This window comes from Oenanthe melanoleuca, chromosome 3 (assembly GCF_029582105.1).
Source record: "Oenanthe melanoleuca isolate GR-GAL-2019-014 chromosome 3, OMel1.0, whole genome shotgun sequence".
Classification (NCBI taxonomy): domain Eukaryota; kingdom Metazoa; phylum Chordata; class Aves; order Passeriformes; family Muscicapidae; genus Oenanthe; species Oenanthe melanoleuca.
The window spans coordinates 38,456,235-38,465,711 of record NC_079336.1 but is presented as its reverse complement, the minus strand read 5'-3'; positions in this window follow the sequence as shown (position 1 = coordinate 38,465,711).

Genomic DNA, 9,477 nt, shown 5'->3' with positions numbered 1-9,477 from the left:
GTAAAGGATGTTTGCTAATGAGAGCTTGGCTGCTGTAAATTCCAGGGAGACTGAATGCTCTTTGTGCTGACAAAAAGGCCCAAATCACTGGAGAGCGACTGACTGGACAAATCATTCATCTATGCAAATGCCAGCTGAAATGGTCAGATGCATTTATTACCCTGCTCATTATAGTAAACAAGGCAGAAATCGTGACTGGCAGTTATCAACTTGCCCTGAAGTGTGATTTGTTCTCCTACCACTATTTAAATGAGAGGAAGAAAGGCATGCCACCAGGGACTATGTCGGTTTATAAAAGAGTAAATGTCACATAGCCCAGTGCTTAAAGACTTTTGATTGACAAATGTTTTATTTGACATATCAAACAATAATGGTTTTCATATCAAATAGTCCATATTTGTTAGCAGAAATTTAACCCCTGGAAGAGTGGGAACTGATTTTTCAGAATGCTCTGAATCCAGATGGAAAGTTTGGTGTAAAAAGAAACTCTCCAACTGGGTGGACTGGAAAGAGAGTAGTGTAGAAAGATATTTTTAAAGCAGGCTTCAAATGAACTGCTGTCTCAGCTGCTTCCAGAAAGCATCTCACATTGGCAAGGCTAATAGCATGTAACAGAAGGAAATGAGAGAGTGATTTATTTTTTGTTTTCTTAAAGGAAATATAAGAGCCATTTGGGAGTTCTAAACAGGACCTACCTCATCCTTAAACTATGTTCCTAGAACACTCACGCTTGTAATAGGACAGATATAGCCTGATTTGTTTGAGGAATGTATGAGTTTGACACCAGAAATTTTACTGGAAAAAAATAAAAATGAAAAAGAAGCAGAAGAACATAGATGAGAATTCTTATTTGTATCACAAGTGTGTAATTGCTGCTACCTTTTATTTTAACAGCACAGGCTTGCACAGGTGGTCTGTCATTTTTGTATATGAATTAATTTTTATACAGGTGGTTCTCCCTGTAAAAATATTTACAAATTTTTAAGTCCACTGGTGTTAAATAAGAAAGAAATGACACATGATGCTTCATATCATTTGCAGATAATGTCTTTTCATGGTTGTTAGCTGGTGCAAGAATAAGATCCAGATATGGACATACAATGCTTGAGAACAACCTCTTTCAGCTTTACAGAAGTGGGAGGAAAAATTCTGAGACAGATCCTTTAAATATTTTCCATCCAGAAGAGTAAACTGGATCTCAAGAATGAAATCCCAAAACTGAAGAAAAATCAGAGATCATTAGGCATTGTAAGAGGAGAATAAAGCCCTTTGATTGTGACTCTTGGGGGAAGGGGGATGGGGACATAGACATGATCCTACCCACCTGTATCTTCTAACCAAGGCATATTGTTGAACTGAGATTCTGCAACCAAGGCAGCCTGAAAGAGAAATGCTAAATGGAAGAGAAGCAACAAAGGGGTATCAGAAAGATTCTTTGGATTATCTAGGAAATATAATGTGATTTTAATAATGGTATGAATATGAAAAATACTACCCATTAGCCAGAATGATAGAGGGAGAAATTTAAAACAAACAGTGTCTACATAATGCTTTACGGCTCTTGTGAATCAAACGTTAAGTGGTTCATTCTCTCATTAGCTCTGTGAAGTAACATCATTAATCCTCCTTTGTGATGGGGGAGCATCTGCATACATTGATAAGTGATAGATATTTAAGGTCACTCTGCTGGCTGCAGCCAACCTGGCTGTTATTACCTACAGCATTTATTTCCACATGTGTGCATAGCTATTACTGAAAGCAGGAGTATGTACAGAGACATTTCATATGTGCTGAAAATTAAATTGCACTGCACACCTCTGCTATCAACATTTAAAGGTGCCTGCTTTTTAATGTCATAAAAAAGCACTTGTCATCATGGTTATCACTACTGTCATTAGAAATATAGAATTTTTCATTCCAACCTAAAATACTGATTCTTATTCCCAGTATCAAGTGTGTACGTTGGTCTGGTGTTTAATACCCTTGGCTAGTCAGGCTGTGCTGCCTTGCTTATGGAAGGAAAAATTATACATAATATCCTGAAACTACAAGGACATCTGTCGAGATATACCTTGCAGACAGAGGACTACAAAGACTCTTGCTCATCACAATCCAAAAGTAGTATTTGTTTTTGAGACATTGTGCAAGGATAACTGTCAAAACAGAATTATTGCAAATGCAGGGAAGAAAATATTCCTATTTTGTTTCTAGTATGGCTTCTATTATTAGGGCTAAGTGTCCTCTCTCACTCTGATTGTAATACATTCTGGATACACATATTAAAAAATTAAAAGTAATTTGTCACCAGCATCTGCTTTGTAGGCATTTTGACATTACCCTCCTGTTTTGGGATACACTTAGCTCTTATTCATGGGAGTCCCTGCTCTTCCCCCCTCCTAGGCCTTCATGATCCCCTTTGACCATCCTCATTCTCCTGATTTCTGACTCGGTCTCTCAGAAGCTGGTATGTTTAAATGCTCCCATTGGTCCCCCATTCCAGCTGCCATCCATCTCCTTCAGACCTGCCATGACATTCCAGAGTCATTTCTTCTGTGCATCTTGAGGGTGCTGTCACAAGGAGCTGATTTAACAGAGTGGAAGAGGCAGACAAATGGTTAGCTGCAGACACAGGACAGACCAAAGGAGCTTTGTAAAAACTATAAATAGCCTTCTTGGGTTTGAGGATTTTGCAAGTGAAGAAGGCAAGGTGCTAATGAGGCAGGGAGGAGCACCTGCTCTTCGATGACATTGCTAGCCTCCACCTTCTCCACTGGAGAAAAAGTTAAAGGAGTTGATTAATATAGTTCAGGAAGGTTTCAGGATTAATTTTCAGGAATGTGAAGTAATCAACATTTTCTCAAGCAGTTAGTAGGTTCAGTCAATAACAATGCCACCTTCAGAACTATGTGCCCAGAATAAGTGATCACCAGGAAACCAGGGACAGGACAACACTCAGCCTAAAGGGTTATAATAATAGATTAGGGAAAAATTTCATAAACAATGCTAGGTATCTTTCATTAATGAGTACTGGAAGCTAAAAGTAGGCAGCAAAAACACCCCAACCCTGTTTAATTTTGCTGGTTATTCCAAGTAACTTGGTGTCCCCTGTGTGGAGGTGAGTGGCTGCTTGCACATAAGCAGTTTTCTGTGCAAGAGAAATCCTAGGCTCATGCAGGAGCTGCAGATGTCATTGCAGCTTCATGCTTGGACTAATGATCCCTAGCTATGTCCTCCAAACAGTAAGGAAAGCTTTTGATGCAGGAACAGAGAAATCAACACATTAAAAAAACCCCAAACCAACAGATTCAAACCAAACATCCCCCTTCTTGTGAAACTGCTCTATTTAAAAGTTAAGAATAAAATCACTCTGCCCTGAAAAACATATTCCATTGTTCTTAGCAACTGCACACTGTTACCTTGTTTTTGGATACACTAATTAATTCCATTACCAGTAACTTACTGACAAATCTCATGATATGCTGGAGGAAAAAACCTCCAGAAGAACAGACCTATCTAAGATCTTCCTTTTTCTATTTTATAATGGGTTAATTCCAGTCACATCAAAGTGTAAAAATCAGTACAGAAGTAGGCCAATTCTTTTGTATATACTTGTAGACAAAAACTATTGAAAGGTCATAATTAGGGGAAGTCATTGGCACATATGCCTAATAGCCTGAAACTGAAGGGACAATGGAAGAAATAAAACAAACTGTGAAGATATTTCTACATTAAAAAACTGCTCCTTACACAGTCTGAGCTGTATCCAATACAAAGATATTATTATCAGCTTTTTCATTATTCAGAATTCTTTCAACAACTGCATCTAAATGAACATAACCATCAATTTCCATGAGAGCACAAATTCATGTTAATTGTACATTAATTCCCAGGATGAATAATTGAGGTATCAGATGCAACAGCTCAAAAAACTAAATCTTGTTTAGTGCTTAAGTAACAAGTCACAAGCCTTACATTGATCAAGCAAACTGTACCTAGGTCTTCATTAACACACCAGGAATCAACCCACAGATGACAAAATTAGAGACCATGCAGGTTTTAACAGCGTGTGGCTCTGTTTTGTTTGACTCAGCCTGAACATACCTGTGGTCTTTAAGTTTCTCAGTGCTGGTAATTTTATAGCTAGGAACCACTACCTTCCATTATGCTATAAGACCTCTCCAAAGCAATCATGATATGTAGATGTAGAAAAGGAGTTATTTTAAAAGATGCATAGTTTTTCTTGTTTGGGATCAGCTAGCATTTAGTCCCACTTTCCTGAATTTCTTCCTGGCAATGCTGAATGGAGAACTTACATGAAGATGTTCTCCCCATTACAATTTCTCTGTGTACTAATACGACACCATGCTGCTTGATGCTGCCTCCCACTAACCCTCTCTTTATAAATACTACCTAGATCATGAACTTACTTTATCAATTAGGGAAACCAGGCAAATTCTTGCAAGAAAATATGACAATTTCAAAAGTTAAAAGGTTGCAAAATAGAAGGAGATAGCTAAATAAACTGACCCAAATTTACTTGTAACTAAAAGCTTGCTTGTTTCTAACCAGCAGTAAGGTGGAAACAGAGCATCCAGCCCACTAAGGTAGAAGATTCCAGTATAATTATTAGCCAAGAATGTAAAAACCCCAGACCTACCCACGGATTTATATTCTGGTCATTTGAATGCCAACATGGTACCCATGCAGCCACTTTAGAAGTGACTTAGTCCAGTGGTTTCTGTTGCTGTAGCAAGTTCATTACTAATCAGAGAATGCTGGGGTCAAACATTTGGCTGTGCTATTTTGTATCTGCACCATATCCACACTTAAGGGACTCCCACAAATTAAGATCATAAGTGTTTCCTAAGTGTGTGTGTCGTACAGGCACACATACACAGCGTATGCTTTAGCTGTTGGTACAGCAGGGAAAAGAAGGTGGATACAAGCTTCCAGTTAGAAGCTGAAGCTCATTAGGTCTTTCCAGAAATTTGCTCTAAAAGCTTATGTATTTAGGGAAGTGTCAGTTTCTTTACTTACACATTATCTGCTTGAAACAAAAAGGACAAAGATCAAAACTAGAGACTTCTTTACACACCTGCCCTAGCAAGATGAGCCTTCTTTCTCAACCCATTTCCCTAGTTTGCTCTACAGTCTGGAAAAATGCTTGAATGACAAGCTCAGATGGACAACCGGAAACCATTTATCCTCAACTCTGAGAGGAGGATAATTTCTGCTGGCAAATTGACCTTATCTGTTTGAGAAGATAGCTTCCTTTTTTGTGCCCTTGCTTGCTGAAGAGGACTCATTAGGTTAACCAAGAGGTCATTAGGTCATTAACTGCCCAAGCTGAGGTAGATTTCCCGTGACTTTTTAAAGCTTGCATACATTCAGACATGCCAGATTTTCCTTCATTAAAATTCAGGAATAATTTTGGTTTAAAAGAAGGCAACAAAATAGGATGCTGAATTCTAATATATATATTCTGACTTGTTCCATCACAAAATAAGCTTTTCAAAGTGCTTTGTATATTTCCTCTTCTCTTTTTTTTCAAATAAAACACAGCTAGCACTATAACATTAACTTTTTATAGATGCCTTTTCTTATACTGTCTTTTGATCCATCAGTTTTACTTTTCATACATGTGGTATCTCTAGCAATGGAGAAAGATACTAAATAGGCATATGGTTTTACTGTTGACATACTTACAAGGCTGAAAGCAGCTTCTCTGCATCTGTGGATGCACATGCTCTTTCTGAAAGAAAACTTTTGCCCATCTGATCTATCATATCAGAAGCCTAAGACATCAGTTGCAAAGAACCACCTCCAGCTTCTACACTCAGTGCTGCTGACAACAATGCTAACATTGATCCAATTTGTACAGCAATAGGAACTCCACAGCACTTTTCAATGCTTTCCAGGTTTCTAAGCCCTCACTGGAATCATCTTACTGTTTAGCACCTGTAACTCTTCAGCTCTGCTGAGTTCTGATTTGATGGATCATGCCATTGTGAAATGTGGCAGCAGTGGATGAGCCACAGTTCGTTTTGTAGCCATGGAACATAGCTGACCTATAAAATATTTCTGGTCATTTGAACATATTGTAGAGAATTTAAAATAGTTATGTGATGGTTGATGAGAGGATGACAATGTCTTTTTGTGAGGTTAAATGACATATCTCTATTGAGATCAATATGACTCAGATGTGCAAATACTCAAATACTGCACTGCAGCTGTATCTATTCCCCTGGTTTTTGTGCTGAAAAATGCAGTGTGGACATTATACATATCTGTCTCAAAACTACCCAGCCTCTGCTCCTTGGTGCCAGACAGTTCATACAGCCATTATACATTAAAATATTAAACCACTGATAAATTTCTAAAGAAAAATTAATGGCATGATAAATGATACTTGAACTGATTAACAATTACTACCAATCAATATCATAAGTCTGATAAAACAATAATTGTCCTTCTAATTGTTAGAACTTTCTTTTCATAATTAAATTACAATGAGACATTGTTTAAATGTACCTTACAGCTCTCTTGTTATAAGGAAGGAATCAATTGTTCCTGTTCCTTGAGTGTACCCGCCTGTGATACCTCTCTGCAGGCTGCAAGGAAAGCCTAGACTAGAAACAGCTAGCAGTGCACCAGGAGAACTTAGTTTTAGAAATCTGACATTCAGAAGGTTAAAGCAGCAGGTCTGGTTTGAAGAAAGTAGGTGCTTTGCCAGAATTGCCTCTGGGAAAATTTTTTATGGCATAGACACCTAGAGCATTTACTTGTCTGCTGGAATAGAAAAATGGTGGTAGCCCAAGGGCTAAGGGAATTTTCTACTTATTCTTTCAAATGTTATTCAGGTTTCAATGTTGCTGTATATCTTCCTAAAATGTTATATAGGTTTTACAATCCTGCTCTTAAATTTCAGTTGAATGCAGTAACAAGCTGTGCAGTGTCAACACAAAAGCTTAATAAGATTGTATCTATCTCCATTTCTTTAGATCCCTATATGAAGCCTATTGCTGGTTAAAATTAGCATATTATCCTTACTGGATCCTACTGTTGCTGACAAAGGATTCTGGTCTAAAACTTGTCTGAAGATTCTTTCACAACAACCTCCTTGTACACAGTAGATTTTGCTATCTGAGATTCCCTAATCCTCATTAAAAATCTCATAAAGATTTCAGTCAGCACATTCTTTTCAGGCTTCAGGATTACTGCTCATATTTCTGCAGACAAAAAGGAAAGAAGAAAGATGTTTAACCATGATATGTCCAGGTAATACTCTATTTTGATAAATTGGGATTTTCTCACTCTTTATGCTTTTTTCTTAATGCTTAATTACATATCATGTTGGAGTATTTATATAGTAAGGGCAGTGCTTAGCCATTCAAAAGCTGAATCTGTTACTGTCATATAATTTATAAATATATAATTTATAAATATATAATTTATAAATATATAAAATCATGTATACTAGGGACTTTACAGGAGACAAAGCAAGACATCACCCTCGCTCAATGCGTCTATAGCCCAATTTCTACGTGATTTACCAAGAACTAGTAACAAGCAGCAGAGACACAGATGAAACACAGCAGTTGTTCAATAGCATATAATATTTAAGCACATACTTGTACTGTGGCACATTCTTCTCTTTTATCTTTTGATAAAATACAAGAAAATAAAGATAAAATGCTGTAAATATGATCAACTACACAATACAGGATTATCATGAAGTATAGCAGAGAGAGAATGCTACACAAAATATCATTACAAGGGAAAGAACCCCACAGGGAACAAAAAATTTCCTTTTGAAAAAAAAGTTCCAGCTAACATATCAGCCAAAGAATTGTTAGGCCTGGCTCATGGAAACACCTACATACTTACTCAGTCTTATTGACTTAGTATACTTTCTCTTCCATTTCAAAGAATATATGTAATTTCACATATCAAAAAGCAGTAATGCTGGTCCAAAAAGCAATGAGATGTTTTCCACGCTGGGTTAATATCCTGGGATGCAGAGGAAGCCAGAAAGAACAACTCACACCAGTGGCAATGGTGTTATGCATACACACTCAGTGCTGCTTCGCAGTTAGCACTTGGCTAAGTTTGTTGTATTAAAAATAACTCACTGATTAAAATGATTTCATTATTTTTAGGGTTCAGTTTAACACTTTAACATACAAAGCTTTGCAAAGTGATAACAAAATTCAGATCAGTTCCCTGCTGGGAGCAGGACCTGGTGACTTAAAAGTCAGCTAGTTTCCTGCATGAATTGCTTACTTACAAAACATTTTCTCAAACAATATGTTAGAAATAGCAACACAGGCCTCCCTTGTTTGCAAACTTAACTAAAGTGTTACCCCCTTTCCAGTAGGAGCTGTCTTCTAAGTCCTTACACAAGGCTCAGGTAAGCCTCACTGTTTCATCAGCAGATTCTTCGTTCTCACTATAAATCCCTCTGTTACATATGCTTTTCCAATAAATGCTTTTCCTGGAAAAGTGGATTTGGACATCTTTTGTGAGTGCAGAATATAAATGAGCCTTTGGCCTCCAAAGACCAGTCACTGGTGTGTGGGATCTTTACCTCCTCCTGTGGAAAGTTTCCCTCTGAACATTTTAATTGGTCATCACAATGGTGCCTTGGGATGAGCTAAAGTACCCGACTGTGGATTCAAGCCCTAGTCACCTGTCTTGGGAGGCAAAAGTAATTGAAATGTCACCAGTCATATCACTCCCCTATGTGCCTTTGGTATAGACACAGACATAACTTAGTTGCATTTATCCATGGCCTTTCCATGCTCTATATATATTTTTGAAATAACAATATTCCTACTGACTTCAGTTAAGATTTCTGCTCATGAGCAAGACATCCCACCTTATAATAATGAGAAAAACCTGAAGGAGAAGCAGGATGCAGAATGTTAAGACATGAATTTGGTGATTATAAAGTTTGATTAACCCATAGAAGACAAGTTTCACTCTTATGTTACAAACAGGAGGTTTCCTGTATTGCTCTACCAGTGTATTTCCTTTCAACACAGTGGACTATTTCTGGGACATATTCTATGCCTAGTTTTACTGCTGATGTGGATATAGAAATATGTGTAAAGTCTTCATGTGCCATAGCTCACTGGAAATTATCTGTCAGCTCCAGATATGGATAACTGTTGAATAAAAACAGATCATCAATTGATTTTTGCAAAGGCTGTGGAATGACAATTTGACAGTAATTTGGAGCACATCTTGAATGCACATAGCATGACTTCCAGACAGCAGCCTAGACAAAAAGGACACTGTCACCCAATGTCCTCTATCCCCTTCAATAAATACTAGTGTCTCTGCAGTTTTAAAATGCTACATGCCATTGGGCAGCCCCTGTGAATAATGATGGAGTTGGTTTTGTAATTTCTCTAGCTTGTTAAGGATGTCCTCACACATAGCACATCCTATTTTCTGTCTGAAAGCTTGAGGACA